The sequence below is a fragment of the Rhinolophus sinicus genome, linkage group LG09 (genome assembly GCF_036562045.2).
Source record: "Rhinolophus sinicus isolate RSC01 linkage group LG09, ASM3656204v1, whole genome shotgun sequence".
In the NCBI taxonomy this organism is placed as follows: domain Eukaryota; kingdom Metazoa; phylum Chordata; class Mammalia; order Chiroptera; family Rhinolophidae; genus Rhinolophus; species Rhinolophus sinicus.
Window position 1 is genome coordinate 85,032,122 of NC_133758.1, and position 18,935 is coordinate 85,051,056.

Genomic DNA, 18,935 nt, shown 5'->3' on the forward strand with positions numbered 1-18,935 from the left:
AGGAAAGAAGGAAGGGAAGCAGTTGTAAGCTGTACAGTTCTCCCAAACAACCCACCAAGTTGGTTTCTGTCACCAGCAGGTGGTTAATGAGCCACAAATGAGTGAAATTCTTTTGACTTGGCATGTACATGCCAGTAGAAAAAACTTCAAGACAGCTGTGATCCCAGCAAACCTGAGTGATAGGGTGTGATTGCAGGCATGAGACTTTTTCTTGTGTTTTTCTCCAAGATGTTTTCTCTTTCAGCAATTCTCATGTGTTACTAAGACCTCATTCTGGGAAACTATTCCCTCCTTAATGTCAGTTAATCAGTAGCTTTGATTTTTTTTCACCCTGAATATTTGGACCCACAGTAGAGCTAAATTTCAAAATGAACACTTTGCATAGGCTGCCCTTTTAATATTCCAATTTCAGAGACATCTTTGACATTTCTAAAACACCATTTTAGATTAAAGATGATGGGTTTAATTTCCATTGCCTAGGAAATATTGGTGTTGTATGTTTTAAAAGGTTTTGCATTACCTATCTTTCAAGACTAATTTAGTCAAGTTGATAGTCATTTTATTTTAATAGCATTTATTATTCAAGAAATATATTGGATTATCATATTGATACATACAAAGTACAAAAGGAAAAATGAAGTACACAACTTAGTTTTATTTGCATAGCTATTAGACTCTTCAACAGACATTTTATTACCCCACTTACTGACTTCTTTTTCCCCATCAGTGCAGATTAATTATGTATATACAATTATGAGAGACAAAATATTTCAATTAAGCTATCCAGGGTTTGAAATATGCTACCTTTTTTTTATGTAGGAGACATTCACCTAATTTTTCTATTTTATTGCACGCAGTGAGCTCACTAATGCTTGATTTCTAGAATTGGGCCAAGACTGTGTCACAGATGTATCCAAATTGTCTTATCTCAGTTTGCCGTAGTTTACTGATTCAGAAGTACTCTGTAGCCAGAGCCCAAAAGATCCAGTCTGTCACCTTGTCTGTTATTAACCATAATCCCACAGTCACCTGAGATAGTCAAATTTTTATATCTTCAGTACTTTGGTTTTCTTTACGCTTATAGACTGAATTTTACAGTTTCCAAAGTATAAGATAGCACTGAAATGACTTAATCCTTGTACCAAGAATCATTGTTATTTGACACCCACATTTCAGGAGTATCAAGATTGGTATTTCCTTTAAAATTTATTTGTGCTTTCGGTAATTTTTTCCTGTAACTGATTTGCACTGACTTTCTCTTCTTCATTTACTTTATGGTGCAACTATATCAACAGATCTCAGTTATGCACATTACATATGGTCACTTGACTTACGCAAAGATGATACTGGTAGTAGAATGGAGCAAAGGTAATTTTCTCAATAAATGGCACTAATTCAATTATATTAATATATTCACATGATAGAAAGAATAATTACTCCTACCTCTTTCTTATACAAAATTAATTTGAGATGTATTATAGACCTGAAATGAAAGGTAAAATGAAATTTTAAGAAAAAAAGAGATACATCTTTAGGATAGAAATGATTTCCTAAACAGGACACAAAAAGAAGTAACCAAAAGGAAAACTTGATAAATTTTACCACATTAAAAATAAGAACTCTTGTTCCTTAAACAACATCATTAAGAAAGTGGAAAAAAAAAACCTCTGAATGGAATATAATATTTGCAATACATGTATCTGACAAAGGACTTATATGAAAAATATATAAAGAATCCCTACAAATTAAAAAGGAAAAGTTAGTCAATTCAATACAAAAATGGGCAAAAAACTTGAAAAACTCTTCACAAAAGAGGACATCCAAATAGTTATTTGTTTGAAATGTTGCTCAACATCATTAGACATCAGAAAAATGCAAATAAAAACCACAATGAGATAACACTACATCTCTTCCAAAATGACTATACATACTGCCACCTGCTGATAGAGATGAGGATGGGGGGGCAACCAGAACACTCAAGTGCTACAGATGGATATGTAAATCTGTACAGCCATTTTGGTCACTGACAATATCTACTAAAGCTGAAATGTACACATATACCTGGGAAATATGGACCACCACTTCTTAGGCATACACTAACAGAAAGTTATGCATACATAGAAACAAAAAAAAAGGTCATAGTTGCACTACAACCAGAAACAATGCAGTTGTTCATCCACAGAAGAAATTTATAACAAAACTGTCATAAATGTATACATTAGGATTTTATGGAATGAGAATGGAAAAGTTCATACAACATACAACATAGATGAACTCACAAATATAACATTCAGTGAAAGAAATTAGATGAAACAAGTGCATTTGGAAAGTAAGATTTCATTGACATAAAGTTCAAAACAGGCAAAATAACTTTTAGACTAACTAGGACACTGGAAATGTACTATATATTTACTTCTAGTACGTTACATAGAGTATTAACCTTGTGAAAAGTCATTCATTTGTTCACTTAGAATTTATGTGCATTCTGTTTATATGTTATACAACAGTAAAAAGTTTACGAAAAAGAAACCCCCAGAATTAAACTTCTTCTTATGTCCATATGGAATGCATAATAAACAATGCAAAAGTTTTAAGAAAAAGAGGAGGAGAACAATTAGCAAGATTTGGGCCCTCCAAAATAGAGATTGGCAGGCAGGAAGTTCTTTGGAGAGTGCTGTCAAGACCAACTATTGTAGGATCAGGGAGGAAGACAATTCCCCAAGAATGCTGACAGCAGAAGCATGTGAGAGGGCAGCACTCCCACCAGTGAAGGAAGTAAGTCCTTCAGTCCTGAAGCAGCATGGTGGACATCACCGTCTTTTCTCTGTGGGCTAGGCCAGCCTCTCGACCCTAAAGTGTCTGTGCTTTTGCCACAGAGTGTTTCTGCCAACAGTACAATTCAACTTGAAGAACTGCTATGGAACAATTATCCCTGACGAAAACATTAAAATTATTTATTTATATATTTTTTAAAAAGATGTGTTCTCCAAACTTTGTGCAAAGAAATGGTTTGTCTTAATGAAAAAGGAAGACTGAGGGTTCTATTATGGGGACACATTTGGAGGTCTACAATGTTTCCTCCTAGAGATGTGAGTACATAACTAAAATAAGATCTCAAGAGATGTAAATACATAAATAAGAGCATAAAAAAGAACCTATAAAGGGAAGCAGGTGTAAAATAGGAGATTTTTATGTGTTTGTTTTTAAGTGTGAGGATGAAAGTGTAGATTTTGGGAGGTGTAGACAGTAAAGTGAGCCTATTTGGGTACAGAGATCTATGGTAATTGTCAAACTCATTAATCATTGTCATATACAATGAAACGGGCCTAAATTTTGTTTATCTCAATCATTTCTCTTGAGAAGAAGCAGATAGTTCTCACAGAGATAGTGATCAGTCTGTAAGTGGAGTCTAGAATCTATTGTTTTGGGGCAAATAATTAAAAAATCAACAAAATTTCCTGAATATGTGAATGAGTTAGTGGAAACATGTGGAATCCAGTATCCAGAGTCCTGGAAGAGACTTTCCACGTCACTTCAACCAACCCTCTTGTGTTAAAGATGAGGAAACCTATGATTAGGGGCAAATGAGTTATTCACCTTCCATGGATAATATATAGTAGAAATGGGCACTGCAACACAGAGGTCATTTCAGGCACAGCACTCTGTATGTAACACATACCAGCTGAGTGGTCCTTGAAACCTTCAGGGAAGTTTTGAGACTATCATGGATCCTAAACTCTGTTATCTTGGGATGCTCCATCCAACTCAAAAATATAAAAATCCAATATTAATTCCAATATTAAAATGCAAAAAATTGCATTAAATAAATATTTTATATGTGTAAAGTTTTAAAGGGTTTTTGTAATTTACTTTAACACTAAATGTTAAAAGAAGGAAGGAAGGAAGGAAGGAAGGAAGGAAGGAAGGAAGGAAGGAAGGAAGGAAGGAAGGAAGGAAGGAAGAAAGGAAGGAAAAAGAAAGACTTTCAAGTGAGAAATCATGGAACTCAACAACACAAAATGAAGCCTGACTTCTGGAAAGCCGTAATGCAGCCAATTTTGTCTCTCTGGGGCTATGTTGTGTCTCCTTTCTGAATCTCTCGTCTACTTTACTCTTCTCTGTGTGGACTAGGTTCCCATAACTGTCCCACAATGAAAACCATAGCCCCATGTCTCTCTGACTCTCCAATTTGGTCCCTGTAACAATCTATCTCAGGCAGTTTCCCAGTCCCAGTTTCCTAGAAGAGAAAACCTGATTGGTCAAATGTGAGTAAGGTGTCTGTCCCTGGTCGGTCCAAGAAGTTGATGCTGAGTGCCCGGGATTCCAGAACATTGGGCAGAACAGATTCTCTAAGAAGGTGTTGCAGGGGTAGGGAAAATATTATTTATTAGTACCTTAAAGCATGTGTGCAGTTTGAGCATTTGCATAAAAGCTTCTGGTCTCTGTTCTGAGCAAGAAACAGATTTCATGGACTAGCTTACTTTCATGAAAAGTAAAAGCTATGTGCTCACTCTCATCACTGGGGCCTTTATCACTGTGATAAATTGGCCATAGATATTATGGTTTGTTAGTAAGGGCAATGATTTGTGTTTCTAACTCAGGTGAGTTTCACTCCTGTTTATTTCATTTCTTTGAATTTTCTTTACTGGAGTTAGAAAGAAGACCATCTTCTCTCAGGAGGCAAGGATCAAGACTTGATCTCGCATAAAGCACACTGAGTTCTCGGATACTCCCTGTAGTGGCGGGTGACTCTCAAGTTGTGACTTCCATACAGACTGTCTACAGAGACCGTCCACATTCACTCATATCTCTTTAGTAGCCCAATAGTTATCAACAGGGACTCTGAAATCAAATCCCCACATTTTAATGAAAACAGAGCGTTTTATTAATTTTAAATTCTTTTGTAGGAAGTTTTTGCTTTTGTTTTCCATAAGAACACATTTCTAGCATAAAATGGAGTCATAATTTATACTCTACAGTTATAAAGTAAATGTCATCTTTGCTTCATTGTTTACCCACCTATAAAAACTGTTTATTGCTAAATGGGAGACATTGCACATTTGATTTCTTCTTTTGTCAAAGTCCTTTTGGTCCCTCTAAAATTTTCTTAAATAGGGTCCCAAGATCAAAAAGGTAGTTTGATCAGTAACTATTAACAAGGAGTTATGTAGGAATAAGAATTCTTATAGAAAGAATTATAAAATTGATTTCATAGGAACAGAGGAGAATTTGCCACCACAGTCCCAACCCCTACCCCCCACCCCCTAAACTTCATTAAAGTGTTAATGAGGCACCTGGGCCCTTAGCATGGGTGCCAAATTCTAGGCTAGCATGAACTTCTATAGCTCAATTAGAAAGCTTTGAAAAAGAAAAAAAAATGTTTTAAAGTGATAATGTGTTATATAAATATTCATGCTGGATCTATTCCGTTAAAGAATAACTTTTTTTTTTTTTTTGGCATCCAGGTGCCATCTATTAGAAGGATGGTGGCTAATGACATCCATCACACATGGCCATGAATATTTATCTAGTGACTTATCCCTGTACTAGAAAGAATACAAAAAAAGAGTTATGAAAAGGATTTTCTTCCACAGGAGATGACCGGGTCCTCCCTTAGCGCAACTGAAGAAGTTAGGTAGATTAATTCCAAGGTGTGACATCATACCTCACTAATATTCTACAGGATGAGGGTTAACTGATGAAAGGAAGTACCTGAAAAATTCTACTGCTAGTGAAATAATGGAGTGGCTTGCCAAGTCTATCGAAACATCTCTTCATCCAGAAATTCTTAAGACAAAGTTAATTCAGAATTTTCTCAATATTCTGTGTGACTTAAGAATTACTCACAGGCAGCCCTCAGCAGAAGTCGTTAGTCTCTGTGAATATCAGCACTTGTCTTTCCCCCTCCATTTCAAAAGCAGCCAGATGACACCACAATTGTAATTCAACAAACGGATGTGAGAGAATTGGGACAGACAATGAGTAGCCATGTGTCATTTATCCGCAGACACTACTGACATTCTATTCCATCACTCTAGTCCTGGCCCCTTTCTTTGCTTCCAATAAGTTATTTCTACCATTTTGGGGGGGGGGGGCATTTCTGTTTGAACATGCCACGGTCATGTAAAACTCAATAATTTTCTCTCCCAAACCAGCTTGTCTTCCTGATTTTTCTATCCTTGATAATGACACTAGCAAGGCTGAAAACCTTGGGGTCATTTTGACTTTTTCCCACTTTGCCCACAACGTCAGCCCAGCTGCCAAGCCCCATTGACATATCTTTTTGATTTGCCCCTTTCTTTCCATCCCCAAACAAACAATATTATTATAAGTGTTAAACACCTCAAATATCGCTGGGGCTTCTTAATTTGCTTTTAGGTCCACTCCCCTCAAACACACCAGATTAAAATGTCCAGAACTCGAATCTTATGTGATCATGATTTCATGGCATTTAATGAACTCTCCATGATTTATCGTGGGGAGAGGTGAAGAATTATGTTTTCGTTTCCCTGAAGGCATCTGGAGATTCCCCAAAAGTGGCCTGTGTGTGGGACCATCACTAGTCCCACTTAGAGGAACAATGTAGTAGACATAGGAATCTTGCAGCCCTTTAAACTGTTAGTGTTTTGTTACTTACATTTATAGCTATCCTTTTTGTTTAACTTTTAGAAAGTATTTTCCATCAATCTTAGTTCCATTTTGTTTAAGAGTTTGTGGAAGAACAGCATAAGGCCACTCAGTGGCTGTTCCTCCCCATTCAGTGGCCTGAGCAGTGGGGGCTGCAGACCAGTCTTCAGGAGCTGGCTGGGCCCGCCAGTCTTCAGTAGGGAACTGCTGGATGGACACAAGGGCGCCTGCACCCCTTCAGACTGGGCTGGGACCTCAGGTTGAGCAGCAAGGAACTCGGGAGCTGGAGCTGTCCTTGTACTGTTCCATTTAGAAGTCAAGGCTGGTGCCACCCAAGTGGGTTCCTGCTTCAAGGAATTTAAGAACATCTTCCTGCTTTATTTGCAGGACATCAAGCATTCTGGACATTGTGAAATTTTCCATTTAAGTTATGTGGGAACTGAGAACCATGCCACATGGGTCCCTCTCTGGGTAGCATAGAAAGGCTATTTGTTTATCTATACTTCAACTATAATTAGTTTTGTGTATGGTATGAGATAGGAATCATGTTGCATTTTTTCTGTGTGACTATCCAATTTATCTACTATTATTACTATTGAAAATACTATCCTTTCCCCAATTCTTCTTTATAAACCAAGAACATCTATACCTGTGGCCTTTTAATAAACTCTGTACTTACTCCATTGCTCTATTCTTGTATTCTTGCATCAGCAGCATGTTATCTTAACTTTATAATAAGACTTAATATTCAGTAGAACAAGTCCTCCTACAATGTTCATCTTCTTCAGGAATGTCTTAAATATGCCCCCTTTGCATTTCCGTATAACTTCAAAGCAATTTGTCAAGTTTAACTTGAAAAAAACTCCTATTGGTATTTTGACTGAGATTGCATTGCATTCAGGAAGCAATGATATGTTTACAACATGGAGTTTTTCAATTCTAAACACAATGGATTCTTCTAATTATGTTGGGTTTCCTCAATTTCTCACAATATGTTCTATAATTTTATGTGTACTGATCTTGCAAAAGTTTTGCTAGATATATCCCTATGTATTGATATTTTGATGTTATTATAAATGGTGTCTTTCTTAAGAACTTCATTTTCTAATTATTGCTGATATAAAAAATGAAATAAATGTAAATTTTTGTAGATTATCCACTAATTCAAGTAAGTTCTCACTAAAAAGTGGATAGTTTTATTTCTTTATTTATAATCCCTAGTACTCACTTATTTTCCCATTTTTTGCTTTCCTTTATTGTACTGCCTAAAACCTGCAGTACAATGTTGAACAGTGGTGAACTTATTTCCAAATTCAAGGTGAAAACTTTCAGTATTATGACATTTTATAAATACTTTGTCAGATTAAAGAAGTTTATGTTTTCTAGTTTGCCAAGAGGGTTTTTTAAAAATCATTACTGGTTGTAGGATTTTATCATTTTATTCTCTTTTTTTAATCTATTGAGATGATCAGCTTTTAAAATCTTCTTTTAATGTGGTGAATTAAATTGATTTTCAAATATTAAACCAGCTCTGCAGTCCCAGAATAAATTCAACTTGATCATGATATAGTATTCTTTTTTATATACTATTTACTTTGATTTGATATTTGTTAAAGATTTATATATCTTTATTCATGAGAGAAATTTGCCTGTAATTTTCCTTTATTGTAATAACTGTCAGGTTTTAGAATCAAGGTTACATATTTGGAAGCATTTATTGTTGAAATCATCAAGTTCTGATGATTTTTCATCCATCTTCTTGAAGATACTCATTGTGGGTTATTATGTATGGATTCAATATCTGAATCACTTGTGGTCTATTTATATTGTCTTTTTTTTTCTCTTTGTTTTCAGTCATTGGTCTTATTTCTTAACATCTCTATTAACTCCTAATTGAATTATAGAGTACATGTAATGTCACTCCATAAAATCTGAAATGTTTTTATCTAAAAATAGCACACAAATTCAGCATTTTCCATCTCAGTATATACTATGTTTCATTTTCTGGTTTGTTGAATGCTTTTAAAACACAAAATGAGCTCTACTTTGAAATATCATGGGCCTGAAGCACCAAAGATTTAGGTAAACAGACGAGAATCTCTGTTAAAATTAAAATGGAACAAGTTAGTATAAAGACAGAGCATATTTATAATACATTTTAAAAAGTAAAATACTCATCAACTTGAAATCAGTACAGATAAAATGAAACTATTCTGGAACGGGTGCACCACAAGTTTCTGAACTGGCTCTGTTACCTAAAGAATGGAGTGAAATTGTCAAACTATGCTTAGACGTTTAAAATCTAAATCTAACAGAAATCCACAATTTAAAGAATATATTTATTTTCTCTACTTTATGGTGACTTTAATGGTTCTTTTAGAAACTAATTATGAAATGTTTCAAATACCTTCACAATAAAAAAAACACGTTCATGAATATCCTTAAGGCAAAAGTATAAAACAAAAGTAGTTATTTTCTACCCTCATGCCCCAGAAGATTTAGTCCACTTTTATAGAACATATTTTTATGATTATGTAAATGCCCAGTTATTTTAAGCTGTATTTCACATGCCTGGATACTCTAATTTCTGTGTGTGAAGGTATGGGGAATGGTTTCCATTTCAGACCAGGAAACTTGTTTTGATACCACTAATTAGCCTAAATTTTATATTGGATCCTTACTTTCTACACACATAACACATGCACACACAATTTAATTACAATATCTGCACACAAGCTGAAATAAAATAGGATGCCAACATAACGATAGAAAGGGGCATATATTCTTTTTGCTGCACCTTTCATTTCCAGAATCTCAATTATATTTTTTAAAAACCCATTTTGCTCAAGAAATAAAGTATATTTACTAAAATATACTTAGAAATTAACCCCCCCACACACACACACACACACAAAAACAAACAAACCATCTTGTACAAGGCAGGCTTCTTCCCTTTTTATTTGTTAGGAGCATAAAAATATTTAGATTCTATGGCCTTTTCCCTCTCTAGATTTTTCCTAAAAAAAATTAAATGGAAGGTATTTGCAGTAAGTAATAAAAGTCAGTTTTTGTTTAAATTAAAAAATGTGATTTAAAAACAAGGAAATTAGTACACTCAGTGTTGATGACAAAGAGCAAGTACAGAGCATGTACAGTTGAGAAGCAGAATGTATTTTTGTCCCCAGTTGTACAACTACATTAAAATAAAGTAACAGGACTGTATTTTCATGTTAAGTACCTAAATCGATTGCTTGTTCTACAATTTGTTTTTAAATGGCACAAATAATTTGTTCGTTTGTAAAAATTCCAATTTGTAACCAAAGCCAAGTCAAACATGAACCACCAACTATTCCAGAATTGTAGGAGTTCCAAAGCCCACAAAAGATAAAAAGAAAGAAAGAAAAACATTTTTCTAATATCCCACAGAGGCTTCTTAACTCATGGTAGAACAAGCATACGTGGGAGAAAAACAATGATTAATTAATAGCAACCTTACCACTCCACGGCAGTTAGCCAGCATTCTTTCAGTGTTCCAAGTAAACCCGAAAGGTAAAGGGAGGAGAGAGAAAAATATTGTGTCATTCTGGGTTTCCTGTAACTAGTTTATCACTCTAGTCATAAATAGATATGGAGAGCTTTTCAGTGGAATAGCCGGATATGATTTTTTTCAAGAGATTTAATTTTATTCTTGTAGGCAGTTATATCCAACTGAACTATTCTATTTTTGATCTGCCATTAGTCCTAGAGCATAGCCCCTTGAGGCCCTCATTCTTCCTGGACCTGGGCCATTTCTCTTTGGTGAACTCAAAATCCTGTCTTCCTGGCACCATTTAAACACTGTATTCTCTGCTTAAAGCTTAGCCTTTTAGAAGCTGCTCTCTGCATGGTTTCTCAGAGCACCTCACCACACTTGCACTGGGAAGGGGTCAGCAAATGCACTGAAGGCAGATCACACACAGAAGACAGGGCTCACTTCTCTGCAGGTCCCTTTTTTTTCTGGGACCTTGGTCCTACAAGTCCTGGTTGTCTTGGAAGCTCTGGACTCCCATTTCTGTCTCCCAGCCCAACAAGAAGACTGTTGCAGGTTCTAGGCTACCACTTTCTGCTCAGTTTCCATGCTCCCAGACAATGATCAGAAAATAATTTGCAAGAAAAAAAGATGATTGATTTAACCTTATAAAACTTAAAAACCTCTGCTTGCGAAAACATCTCAAACAAGTTATATCAGAAATTGTATCTGTCCACGAACTTTTGTTCATCCTTTCTACAGTATATAGTTGTATATGGGAAACAGCCCAGCTAAGGGCTAAATTTCCTCTTCTCATTTGCCAGTAGGAGTAGAACCAATGAAATATGAGTATAAGTAATGCATGGTAATTTCTGGACCAAGGAAAAGGTAAGCATGCTTCCTCCATGTTGTATTCTCATCTCCAGCTAGATGTATATGATGATAAGGCAGGAGCAGACAGGAAAGTCATAAGATCAAAGGCATCTCGCCCTAAAAACCTCTTAATTAAATTAAGCCATTATCAATTTAGGGTTCTAGTTGTTGCAATAATTTAGTCTATACTAGATAATACACATTATAAACTGAGAATGTATATTGCCAAAATACATTAATAAATTATTATAATCTGAAATAAGTTTTAAAGCTCAACAAATAAAAAAAATATTTCAATAAATAGTAGGATAAAGGCAATTCTCTAAATAAGGTATACTGTTCAAACTACTGATATTCAACCTAGCTACAGATGTATCATGTATTAACAACAGGGTGTGATATGTAGCCTGTGAGATTAGTAAAAAAAAAAAAATTTTAATTGAAGTGTTTGGGGCTGACTGAAGAGAGAAATATACTGTTGATGGAAATGTAAACCAATAAAACCTGGATGGCAAACATTTTAGTAATAAGTATCAAAATTTTAAGTGATTTTATACTTTGAGTCAGAAATAACACCCTGACATTTTTCCCAGGAGAAAATGAGTGTCAAAAAATGTAAGCACCATAATGTTCATTTTATCATTATTTAAAAAATGCCAAAAGAAAAAGAGCACAGGGAGATTAACCAATACATAAATTGTGCTAGTATCATAATGATTACTTTTATGACAGTTATTTATTCATGTGTAAATACATACATTTAACATATATACATGCTGTGTGTGTGTGTGTGTGTGTGTGTGTGTGCGTGCACGCGCACATATGTGCACATTTAGAGAACGAAAGAAAAGACTCTGGAAAGATATTTACCAAAATGTGAACAGTGATTATCACTCATGATGGTATTTCTGCTTTCATGTTTATTGCACCTCTTTGAGCCTACATTGACATATTATCACTCTTAGTCTATAATTTACATTAGGGTTCACTCTTGGTGTTGTACATTCTTTGTGTTTAGACAAATGTATAATGACATGTATCTACCACTATGATATCATACAGAAGAGTTTCACTGCCTTAACAATCTTACACTTTTTAAAGTCAGATAATTCTTTGATTAAAGCCACAATCATCTTCCCCCCACTCCCACCCCAGATGGGCACAGAAAGTGGACCTACCGGGTAACTTTGCAGGTAATGTCAGGACTTTCAGAACCTGCTCTAGCACAGAGAATTAATTTAGACTCAAAGCAGTATTACCTTCTAGGGTCTTTCCAAAGGCAAAATTATCTTATGTACTAATGATCTTTCCAAGTATCTCTCAGGACATTTTATATCCCAGAAGGAAAATAATATTTCTACATTGCAATTTCCAAGTAACATTGGCTGATAATGATAAATTATCCTTTAAGAATTATCACGTCAAGTAGATAAAAGTTAGTTTGCGTGGATAAGAAAGATAACATGGAAACATTTTCTTCTCCTGCTAAAAGCTCTCCATCTATTACGTAGCTTTCAAGAACAGCGACCTTTCTTTTATTTGCTATTTCTGGCAGAAATCTAGGCAACCTGAGTATAACTTTAAGCATTCCCAGAAATACATGAATCATTATTATACAGCAAAATATTCACTTTAAAATTGAGGACTGGATATGTATGGAGACAGAGCCCCAGAGAGCAGTTTCCAGGCTCTCGGTCTCACATAGAAAGGTGCTGGCTCAGGTAGTAAATGGCCATCAACTGTGATTGCATGGCCATCAGCTGTGGATAGTTGGATGTCAGCTGTAACCAGTGAGCCATTGGCCACTAATATAACTGCGGTGGCTAAGCTAGCAGAAAATGGGGGCTAGCAAGAAGATGGTGGCTGAGCTAGCAAGCGGTGGTGTAGTGGTATGGCGTGGTGGAGTGTGGATTACGGATTGCAGAGAGCGGATTGCAGCTTTCAAGCGAGACTGGTGAACTGGTGAACGCAGGCAGGAAGACCCCTTGTTGGGGTGCTGGCGGATGTTTGCTTCCTGTGTCTCCAACCCAGCCGCCTGTGAGAATATAGTGGCATGACTCCCATATCTATGGCTCCGTGGGTGTTCTTTTTTGGCCTCACCATGTCCTGTGTTCTTGTGTGGGGAGTGGGAGCTGAGACCCTGTCTGACACCCCGCGTGACAATATGTCTGCAGATTGCTTGGATAAAAGTTTTGGGGCATATTTGCTTTAATATGATTTCAGCGTATTTTTGGTGACTACTTTTGCTTTTGGTCATCTCGTCTGCCAAAATTATAATCTTCATTAATTTGTTCGCAAATTTATTTCTTGTGAAGACCCTACGTCCTAATCACTACCTTCTGCTTTTCCTATATTGTCCCTTACTTCGTCAGGTCACACTGAAATTTGTTCACCTTTTTTAAAAATGTATTTATTTTGCAATTATAGTTGACATACGATATTATATTAGTTTCAGGTGTACAACATAGTGATTAGGCATTTATATACCTTATGAATGTTAACCCTTTTAAATGTCATGCTTCTGTCATTCGCTGGGTTGCCACATATGCTGTTTATGGGACAACAAGTATTGAGAATATTCTTTCCCATCTTTTAATTCTGTGAAATTCATATCATCTGTAGTAAGCAGAATGCTATTTATTAAAAATGTCAGTGTCCTAATATCCAGAACCTGTGAATGCATCCATGTTAAGGGGTAATTCATTTGCAGATAGAATTAGAGTTGCTAATTAGTGGCCTTCATTAGCCTGGATCATCCAGGTGGGCCCATGTAATCTGAAGGGTCCTTAAAAGTAGAAGAGGGAGGAGAAAGAGGAAAGTCAGTTAGAGGAGGATGTAACTCTGAAGAATGAAACAGAGAGCTGCAATGTTGCTGGTGTTGACTATAGAGGAAGGTGACTGTGAGCCAAGGAGGAGAACAGCCTCTAGAAACTGGAAAAGGTGAAGAAACAGATTCTCTCTTAGCACATGCAGGAAAGGATAGAGCCCTACTATACCTTGATTTTATCCAGTGAGATCCATGCCAGAATTCTGACCTACAGAATTGTAAAAACGTGGGTCGTTTAAGCCACTACCTTTGTGTAATTTGTTATAGCATCAATAGGAAACTATTACATCACCCTTCAGATTTAATTTTAAAGCTGAAAATTACTTTCTGATTTCCCCAGGTAGTCAGTCAACTCCCCCTCTTAGACACTTTATTTGCACAGCATTAATTTTTTTAGCACTTCAAAGCATGTAAAACAACCATAACTAAAATTTATTGTCGTGTTATTTATGGTGCATTGTTGCGTCCCCTGCTGTGTCAACTCTAGGGATAGTTTCCTTGTCTTTCTCATGCCTGCCACACAGTAGGTGTCAATAAATGTATGTTTGGGGATGACTCTCCCTTTCTCTTCCCTACATACATATATATCCAAAGAAAGTCAGATAAACTCCCCCAAACAAGGTCATAGGACAAAGATTGTCACATTCCATTTAGTAACCCATTTAGTTCACATGGCTTCATTTTCCTAGGTCATTAGCTCTCAAGTGTAACCCCCTGAGTGGCAGCACCAGCTCACCTGGACACTACTGAATTCGGGTTGACCTCAATATGGGGTGTCCACTAACGTCTGAGAACTACTGTTTTAGACCCCATTCACAGAATTTCTAAGTAAATCTAGGGTGGGACCTAAGAATTTGCATTTCTAACAAATTCTTAAGTGATTCTGCTGCTGCTGGTACTTCACTTTGAGAATAACAGATCTAGGCTAATAACTTTTGTCAGTGAAATTTGACCAGCAGAAATCTCACAACTAAAACGATCTGTATCACTTACTGCTTTGTGGCCTAAGGGTCATCCTAACCAGGAGCTGTCATTGTCTTTAGAGCAAGATAATACGGCCCTTTATACAATCCAGCTTTGATCTATAGTATTAAGAGTGGCAATTAGGTTGAACAACCCAACTAATACATTTAAGAGTATCTAGTTTTCCTGAGGGTTCTTAGATGGGCGGGAGATGGGGATAAGGGGGAAGGTGAAGGGATTAGAAAACAGTCAGTAACCTCAAGATGGCCACAGGGTTTTGAAAATTAATTTGGGGAATGTAATCAATAATGTTGTAAAGATTTTGTAGGGTATCTGATGGACACTTGTCCCATTTGGGAGACCACCTCAGGGATGATGTAGATACCTGATCACTGCACTATACACCTGAAGCTGAACAATAATGAATGCCAACTATATAAATATATATATATAATTAATATATACATACATCTCTATATATATGTATATATGTATATAGATGTATGTATATACTTACAAGAAGCAGAGTACAGAATTAGGAATAGAGACAGTGGAAATGTAATGTCTCTGTGCGATATCAGAGGGATAGTGGATGGGGGAAGGGAGTTCACACAGTTTGAGGGATATAAATGATAAATGTCTAAGTATTGCTTTGTCTTGTGCACCTGAAACTAATATAAATAAATAAATAAATAAATAAATAAATAAATAAATAAATAAAGAGTATCTAGTTTTCATTTGTACATATTTAGGATTGTTTAAGTTTTCTAAAACAACAATAGTCCTTGCATAAGTAAGTGAATAGTGACTGTAAACCGGTTTGCTTTGCTCTACAACTTAATGCACAATTATTTTCCTAAGATGAATGTAAAATTCCCTGTTGTTATTATATTTCTGACATAGTGACAGAAATTGATTATAAAATATTTCATAATGTGATTTAACAACGAGGAAAAAGAGCTTACTGAACATAAATTACATTTTAAGGAATTATTTTGTTTAATGCAAGATTAAGATTGTAGAGTTTATAGACTGTTTTGAAGTCAGCTTTCACTGGAATTTTTCTGTAATTAAGAGTGATCATGGCACCAGTCTTGTGGAGGGAGGGTCTTCATGAAAAGTTAGGTCATTGTCTTAAATCAACATGCCAGTGCTTGTGAGTAATGAGGCAACTTCACACAGTGACACATGGTGGCCTTTTAGGCTGATTTCCGGGGTGGGTGGAAAAAGGATCACTCTGTCCTTTAGTCACCTAACTTCTGCAGGAAACATATCCTTACCTTTCACTGTTGAGGGATCCAACCCTCCAAGTGTCAAGGACCTGGGACAAATATCAGATTGTTTTGTCCTCTGATAATAGATTCCATTTGAAAGAGGATGGGCTAAGAGCCTAAGAGAAGAGTACACCTCCAGGGGAAGCCAGAAGACAGATAGTAAAGTGGAGGGAGAATAAAAACATAACTAGGTGTGAAAAGGCTGGGAAACAGGAGGGCTTAGCTGACAAATTTGAGCATTTTGAAACAACTACGTAGGGATTGACTTATGGAGGGAAGTAAGGTGGAAAATTAGGAATAGGTTTATAAAAAAGTATGCAAGTTAAAATGATGCAATTATTAACTCAAGAGAAAAATAAACATAATACAACATGTCTCTAATGAACACTTTTTACAAAGTTACACTAATGTACATGTAATATGATTTTCTATAACTAAGATCACAATATAATTATATTGGCTAGGAAGAGACGGGGGATTGGGCATGTGTAATTGGGCTACAGCTACCCTAACAGGAAGTGCACAGTTAGCATCCAAAAATTATTAATTCAGAAACTATAACATAAGCATATTATTTAGGAATATGAAAATAAATGCAACAACATAACCAAGAGCAAACACACAGCTGCAAGGATCCAAAATGATTGCTCTGTGAGTGAAAATAGGGTTGGATGGGTCAAGGTACAGGTGCTTTTATAGTAACGCCTTTAAGCTATGTCCATGTACCGATAAGGTGAAACAACGGCTTAAAATAAAGACTATAGTACTTTATTTCTTTGTTTTAAATATTTCAAAATTAACTTGCAAATTTATTCTACTTTCACTCTTAGAAAGAAGCATTTCTTCCTAATTTAAAAACAATTACCAACAACAAAACTCGAATCAGATACTCATATGGATCTTTAACATTGGGAGCTGAGTTCTAGTTCTCCTGCCTCACAGAGTTGAGCGAGCTTGGGCAGGTCATCTTAACTTCTCTGAACTTTAGTTTCCTCACCTGAAAGAGTTATTGTTAACGATTAGATAAGATTATGTCTGGAAAGAACTTGGAAGTTGCCTGGAACATCATTACTTCAGCCACTCCACTCTTCATCTGTCCATTCTAGTTTCCTGAAACTTATACGTCACAAAAAAACAAAAAAACAAAACAAACAAACAAAAAGCAGCAGTTTTTAAGTTCATGCCCATAAATACAAAAAACTCTTATGTGAATTCTCAGTATCATTAGCCACATTTTCATTGCTTCTTTGATATTTATAGCATCTGTTTTATTATCTGTTTTATTGCAGTCTCCCCGGATGCCTTCTAGCTCTGCGGTCATATTCTCAGTCTTTTTTGATTGTTTCTCCTCCTGGAAGCACTTTCCTAGGAACTCTTATCATTCTATAATTTCTAATCCAATGACCACAATTATTTTCATAGTAATAACAGCCATACGTGGCAACTCCCATGTTTGTATTTCCAGAACAGACTACTCCTCTCAACTCCAGACCTGTATATCTAACTGCCTATCCGATACCTCCTTTGGGATAATTTAGGCATACCTCAAACTCAATCTGTCTACGTAAAACCAAAGTAATGATCTGCTTCACCTAAATGCTCTCTTCCTCTGTTTCCTAGTTTCATGGTCAGTACTTTCATCCACCCAGTTAACGCATCCAGAAACCTTGACAGCCTACACTTGGAAATGGTATCCTACCCAAACCCAAAATCCAGTTCTTCAACATAGACTATTGATTTTACATCCAAAATATCTTTCAAAGCTGCCTCTCCTTTCTTTCTCCACCACCGCTACAAATACCACTCTGGCCCACACCACAATCGTGTTGCACTTACACCAGAACAGCTTCTTCTGCTTCTTCTGCCCACAGCCCCTCTTGCACCCTATAATCCACTTTCCATAGAGCGTCCCAAATTGTTGGCCTTTTATCACTGTCCCTTCCTCTGGCACATCGGGAATTTTCATTGCATCTTTTGTTGAATAAATATTTGTCTGGGTCCTACTTAAGTAGTTATGAATATCAAATAAAATAATGTATATAAACTGTAAAGCTGGATTTCCAATGTTTGCCAATATTGACTTTAATGCCTTAGAAGCAAATTCTGCTAAGTGTTAAAAGCTTCACCACCTTTTGAGGGAAAATAAATTAGATTTAAATATATGGGGGAAACAGAGAGAAAGACAAGATGTTTTTCAAATAAGAGAGGGTCACTCTTTTGGCCTTTGCACTGCTATTTCTAACTGTTTCTGTGAGTTTTTTCTGCCTTAGTTTTTTACCTCTATCCTTTTGGGTTCTGGAGTAGCTCTTGATTTAAGACATTTGATGTGAACATGCTCATTAGTTTCATTCTGGGAAGGATTAGAATTCAACTGAGCATGGTGAGCTGGCACATGATCAGAACACACAGCATAAGAAACTATTGGAAAGTGCAAGGAAAGAGAAAGAGAAGCCATACATGGTGGGGGTCAGGGGCTGGGCAACTGGCCGTGTGAGAGAAGAATCTGAGTCTGGTTGGACTGCAAGAGACCACAAAGACCATGGTTTAAGGGCAGAGTCTGGAGGACCCACTTGAAAGCCAAGTTTACAGGAACTGTGAAACAATTATTCCATTATGCTCTACACTGAGCAAACCTAGCATATTCTACTTTTTAGGAGAAGCAAGGTATGGGAAATGTGTGTGGGAGTGGGGAGGAAATCCACAAACATAAATAAATGCTGAGAACATTAAACTGGTATGGATTATTTCCATACAAAAATTCTGAGAATATTTACAAAAAGGAAGACAGTCTTTTGGAACTAAACCTTCCTGTTTTCAGAAAAAACCTCTTTTAAAATCATTTGTAGTAAATCCCTAAAGGAGC